Raw genomic sequence first — 6946 nt, 5'->3', positions numbered from 1 at the left:
GAGCCTAGGCTAAATTACGGTCCCTTTTTCATGTCGACATTGTCGATGTCGGGATTAATTTTTAAGCGACATGTCGACATGGATTTTTGTTCCCGACAACAGCACTAGCGTCCATATAGCTGCATATAAGTATTCCTTTGTATTAGTTGGAACTTGGAAACAGTATCAAACGGAAGGCACATGGCAAGAAAATGATTTGTCATAGTATAAATATAAAAATATATCAATCTGAGTTTGATGAATATCACAAGGTGATAAAGCAGGAGTTGGCATGTCATGATAAATTTTGAAAGCACACACTATATAAACCAGAGTTGGCTGTATTAGCAGACATGTCATAATACATGAAAGACATTTTCGTGTAATATATACCCATGATCAGAATAAAATGGGTTTTTTAATAACTCGTATGAGGCAATATTAAGGCTTATTTCCAAACAAAAAAAAAGGTATCACACTTAAACCTGCTTTTCTGCACGTCTTCGAGATGCACGGACATCTTTCAGCTTCTGGCCCATGCGTGCACGTACTTGGCCCGTGGAAGTGCAGGGAAATTGTTGTCATGCATGTTGTGTGTGCTGAATATAAGAAAATGAAAGGACACAAAAACTGGCTCAAAGTCTCAAACTTTTATCAAAGACTCTACATCATATATAAATATTAATTAAAGCCAAGTCAAGTTCCGTCTGTTTGTGACTGTTGGAGTATCTAAGAGTCACAAACACAACAAAAAAAACATGCATACCCATGAAACAGGATTATAGTATTAGGGGCGGATAAGTTAAAGCAAGAAAATCAAGATTTCAGGCTCGGTAATCTTATTTCTATAGTCCTACTTGATTGAAAATATCTTATGAAATGACAAGGAAGTGACTTAAAGGAAATTAAGTTCTTAAACTGGTTGATTGTCTAAGCCTTTGACTCTGTGAATTTCTAATTTTTTTGGTCCGCCGCTCTGGAAGAAATTGTACCGGTGACAGGCAGCATCATTGTAAAATGTAAAATGACAAGACATTTGTGAAGATCAATCACTTACTTAAAACATTAAAATGTTTTCTATGGTTACGTAGATTCAAATCAAAGTCGGTGTCCTTTTCCTCCGTTTTCTGTTAGTTTGTTTTTGTTTCCACATCAAAAACTTATTTTCACCGTAGATTACCATTTGGAGAGACTGTGCTATTCTAGTACATGTAGTTTCTCTTTCAGGGGGATTCACCCTAACCCTCCGCCTTGAAATTATTGACAAGCTTGGTAATATGAGAAATTACAGAGCATCTTCCTATTTACAGTAATTGTGATATTCTGAATTCATTTGTAGATTCACGCAGAGACAATCATTCTTGGCAAAATACACAAGAAAATGTAAAAGCTATCAAAGGGGAAGTTCACCCTGATGAATAATTGGTTGTAATAAGAAACAAAAAAAAATTGAGAAATATATCAGTGAAGGTTTGATAAATATCATTAACAGAGATTTTTTTAGAATATGATTTTATGACATCACAGACGATATGAATTGGCCAAAATGCAATTTTTTCAAAAATTGAAAGTGATTTTTTTATTTTTGCGGTGGATATATCCTCAGACACATCATTTCATAGCCCCTTCTACTAGAATTTACCATAACGCAAATCTGTGTGTGAGACACAGTGTTATTTGTGAATGTTGATATGCCAGGGCTAGCAATGGAAATTCATCCATTCAGAGTGCCAATATCCTACAATGATATACCAAGAGAGTCAGAAAAAAAACTTTAACATTTAAAAAAATCACCAATTTAATGAAAAAGCATGTCCGGAAAACATAACTCTCATCTCATATAGATGTATGTCCTGAAAGAGCATCTACTCCATCATAATTTCAGATACAATTTTATGTGGTATATGTTTAACCTTCGATAATTAAGAGGTATTCTTTGTTGTGATGTAAAATTCTATTTGCACCAAAAGCATGAATGCAATGCTCTGGAGAAGATACTCTTTCTGGACATATGAGAATTTTGTTTTCTGGTCATGATTTTTCATTTAATTGGCCACAGAATCTTGCCGTAAATAATAAACTTTTAAACTGACCTTTATGGTTCCGCTGGTCTTCAGTCTTTTTCTTCTTTAGAAGCTCTGCCATAGCAGATCTGTCAGCTTTCCCAACCTGCAACCAAAAATGGAAATAAAATATGAACAGATATGGAATATGTTTAGAATTTTTAAAATTAAAATTTAATGTAGCCCCCCCTCCCCCGCTCAACATTTTTCAAGACCATCCAGCTACGATTTTTTGGGGTGACCGCGCCGCGCCACTCACATTTAAGTCTCGCATATCTTCTGAGTTCAAATTTGCGACACCTGGGTACGCGGTCATGTGCAAATCCAATGCAATTCTGTATCTAGACTAGGAATCCAGACAAAATTCATAAGTGTATCATTATTTTTAGTTTTTCTAATGAATTTTCTTTTATTGAAGTAGTACCACCAATACTTTCCAATTCCATCAATTTTTTTTTCAAGTAGAAATTTAAGAGCAATTTTTTGAATCACCACTGGCAGCGATATCAAGTTATGTATAAGTCATTTTTTTTTTTGCAAATCACAGAATAAAGTCTGGCCTGCTTCAGGTAAACACTTATCACTTTGGACTAAATTTCCTGGCTAGTATGCTTCAAAATTTCCTGATCCATGCACGTCTTAAAAATTTAAGTTGAATGTAAAGTTTCAACGTACCCTCTTTCTCACATCTTTTTTTGAGGTTGAAGCCTCATCCTCCATGTCCTCATCTGTGGCATCAGACTCATCCATAGCCTCATCTACTCTGGTTGCGGTGTTTAGGAATTCCTTCTCTTTCTTTAGTACATCAGCTTTTTTTTCTGTAAGGGACAGGCACATTAAGGACAGACATAAATAATCAGAGTAATTTCAAAGAGCCATTTATGAAATGCATTGTAAAAATGGGGTTTTAGCGTTATTAGAATTATTACTACAGAGTATAGACAAGTTATCAAATCAGAATTCAGACACCAGTTTTTAAGTTATCTGAATTCTGTACACACAAACTATTTTGAGTTGTAGACATATTCTTCAGTAGATCTAAATAAGATAATTATTATTTAAAAACTAGTAAGAATCTTTCACATCATTAAATTTGTCCCCAAATTTGTTAATCAGCCGATGTAATGCGAATCCAGTCTAGCCAGGAGGCTTCTAGAAAGTAAAAATCATTTACTAACGTAACTTACTCTCATACGAAGCCAGGGCTTCTATTGTATACATGTGCATGTAGGCAGCCAAAACCTGAAACTTTTGCCCCCAAGATTTCTACTTTCTCTCTAAAAGATCTAGCCCTAAATCATGTACCTGGGATACAACTTCATTTCCGACATTTCTATGCTATGGATTTTATTTTTAGACAAGAATTCATTAAAAAAATGAAAAAATGTCATGAAAAAAAGAGACTTGCCCGATGTTTACACCGCCATCTTGTTTTCTATTGTTCTTCACCCACGATACGGACGCTTGAGTCGCGTAACGTGGGTGAGAGTAGCCAGGCGGCTTCTAGAGAGTAAAAATCATTTACTAACGTAAGGTTACTCTCATACGAAGCCAGGTCTTCCTTCTCATAGACGCGTGCGTCGGGTAACGTTGGCGAAGAACAATAGGAAGTAAGATGGCGGCGTAAACATCGGGCAAGTCTCTTCCGTCTTTTCACAATATTTCTCTCATTTTTTTTGATGAATTCTTGTTCAAAAATAACGAGAGCGTAGAAATGTCGGAAATGAAGTTTTTTCAATGTACATGATTTAGGCCTAGATCTTTTCTATTAAGGAAAGTAGAAATCTTGGGGGTGAAAGTTTCAGGTGGTTTGGCTTCCGTCGTGTGGGTCAATGAGAAGACCTGGCTTCGGATGAGAGTAACCTTACGTTAGTAACTGATTTTTACTCTCTAGAACTAGAAGCCGCCTGGCTAGGTGAGAGTAAGGCCGTGTTTATGCTTCCACTTTTCAGGCCAGAATCAGCGTTTCCAAACGTGATTAGTCCAAAACACGGTTGCGTCCATGCTTACTTTCATTTAAACGCTGTTTCAAAACGCCGATCGTAAACTCACAAAAAGGTGCGTTTGTAAACGTTGTTTGACCAGAATCAGGCTTTCTGGGGAAGTATAAACAGAACCACGATCATAAACGTGTTTAAATGACGTCATTTGGTACATGCTTCCGGTGAGATGAAAATCCGCGGGCAAATACAGTCGTATTGCTCCTTGTTATCTCTACGTAAAAACAACAATCGGAAAAAAAAAACTTTTGAAAAAAGGCGCGCCCAATTTGACCTCGCTTTACGATGCGAAGCCAGCTGGAGATCATGATATGCTCTGAAAAGTTAAGCATAAACAGCACTCCCAGAACCACGTTTACGATCGGCATTTTGAATCGACGTTTGAAATCGCTGATTCTGTCCTCGCAATGGAAGCATAAACACACCATAAGATACGTTAGTATTAGTCTTGAGGACGCAATGATGATGATTTTTTTTTAGATATGTCATATACTTCTTCATCATTGACGTCTTGACACTCTCTCCATAGTGTCTTAAGCGAAGGACCAAAACAAAGATGGATTTCCCTAGAAAATCCATCTTTTTAAACCAAAATCACAAGAATTCTATTCATTCTTACATCTTCCTACGCCTAATGCGTAGGAAGGTTTTAAATATTATTATAAAAAATATAAAAAAATGAAGATTTCTTACCCAGGGAACTCCCGCCCGCTACGCGGGCGGGAGTTTCCTGGCCTGGGTTACTATGAATTTAGCTCTACATAGTACTCTATGTAGTCGTAGGGTTACTCCCCACTGACGCCTGGGATCACGAGCTATATTCACCCACGTACTGGTACAAAACCTGAAACTTTCGCCCCCGAGATTTCTACTTTCCCTCTAAATCTAGCCCTAAAACATGTACATGTAGGCCTACCTGTCATGGGGTTCAACTTATTTTCCAAGGGAAGTAGATTACCGGGTGTAACATTTCTGCGATATTGATTTCATTTTTAAAGAAGAATTCATAAAAAAACGAATCGCGCGATTTGCGTGCTGTCGCCAAGCGAAAGACAACGAAATCAAGATGGCGACATTAACACGGCCGTAAGCTCTTTCCATCTTTTCTACTAGCCAGGAGGCTTCTAAAGAGTAAAAAATCATTTACTAATACTATACTTACGTAGTCTTGAGGAAGCAATGATGATGATTTTTTTTAGATATGTCATATACTTCATCATTGACGTCTTGACACTCTCTCCATAGTGTCTTAAGCGAAGGACCAAAACAAAGATGGATTTCCCTAGAAAATCCATCTTTTTAAACCAAAATCACAAGAATTCTATTCATTCTTACATCTTCCTACGCCTAATGCGTAGGAAGGTTTTAAATATTATTATAAAAAATATAAAAAAATGAAGATTTCTTACCTAACTGATGCCGCGTATACCCCCCCTTCCACATGTAAACAATGGAAATACAATAGCGTCGACCCTTGAACCGCTTATGTATGACGTACTTCCGGAAAGCAATCCCGTCTTAACAATTTAGAGATGAAAATTCTTATTTAACAAATCATTAACTAACCCATTAAAATTTATATTTTCATTATAAATAATTCATATTAATATATATAAATTATTTATGATCACGAAATAAATTTTAAGATTTGTTGAATAAGAATTTTCATCTCTAATTTCTATCTCTAAATTTTATATTTTTATATAATATTCAACACCTCCCTACGCATTCACTCCTAGTACCAATGAGGTCCAAACATTAACATGTATGGACCTCATAGGCAACATTACCCAAAAATATGGGTTAGACAATGCTGTTCTGATTTCCAACCCAAGACTTTGGTAAATGTACGCCTTAATACAAATTGGAGTTACGTGATATGACTTTCATTTGTTGGGGAGACATTAAAAGTATTAATTAAGTAGTTCAAATTAAAATATATTATCATTAAACTTACATTTCAGGCCCTTTTTGTTGATTTTCGGTGAGCGTTCCACACAGCTGCGACGAGTGATCAACTCCGAAGTGATACGCGAACTGGTCAGCTGATCGGTCAGGTGATCGGTAGATTATCTTTTTGTCAGACGTTCATAATTTATGTAAAGCGTATCAATCTTCAGTATCTTGATTCCAAAGTATCAGTATTGCAGATAAATGTCATTATTGATTGGAATCAGTGGCGGATCGGGGGTGGTGGGGGTGGGGGTGAGCATTTCTGCCCGATCCCCCTATTGAGATTTGTAGTAAATATTTTGGAATTAAATACGTTGTTCATACTAATTATGCGACCCCTCCCTTATGATGATCACAGCATTATTTGTAATGGGGATATTTCGTTCATAATTATTCTTGTCTCTTCTTTCTCCTTTTTAGACTTTTTTTGCTTGTTAAAACCTTTTTCCTTTTTTTTTGGGGGGGGGGGCTCGCCAAATTTTACGTGGGTCAAAATTACCTTCATTTTTTTAGTGACAATCTTTTTTTCATTTGTCCAGTTCTACGCGAGACAAAATTACCTTCGATCATTATTATAGTTAAAAACTTTTTTTTATTTTTTATTTATTTATTTTTTTTTTTTGGGGGGGGGGGAGGTTGCCAAATATCACGCGAACGTTTGTCAGCTTTTACTGTTTTATTCGACTTATAATCAAATATTAAATGGGGCTTACCACAGTTTTTTTTAAAGTCAATTCATAAGAATATTCCTCCTCGGGATTTGAGCTTTCTTTCATGAAATATCAATTTTTTTCATGATTACCAAAAATACTTAAAATTTTTTATCGGTGTATGCCTATAAAGCTTTAGCTCATGCGTTGCGCCTGCCATATTTTAATGCTGATCAACTTTATGCTTTTAATGAATTCCTAAAAACAATAAATTCTCAGATCATCAATTTTGTCGCAATCG

General features: G+C 36.0%; 1 long non-coding RNA gene across 1 annotated transcript; it reads right to left on the bottom strand.

The window, feature by feature from the left end:
• Positions 1–410: 410 nt before the first annotated feature.
• Positions 411–2115, bottom strand: LOC121412496. Its single transcript, XR_005969615.1, has 2 exons — positions 2073–2115; positions 411–578 (listed from the first exon to the last, which is right to left on the bottom strand). It is a non-coding gene; the product is annotated as an uncharacterized LOC121412496 (long non-coding RNA).
• Positions 2116–6946: the final 4831 nt, after the last annotated feature.

Source organism: Lytechinus variegatus, chromosome 4, assembly GCF_018143015.1.
Source record: "Lytechinus variegatus isolate NC3 chromosome 4, Lvar_3.0, whole genome shotgun sequence".
NCBI classification, from domain to species: domain Eukaryota; kingdom Metazoa; phylum Echinodermata; class Echinoidea; order Temnopleuroida; family Toxopneustidae; genus Lytechinus; species Lytechinus variegatus.
This window is presented reverse-complemented; position numbering and strand designations above follow the sequence as displayed.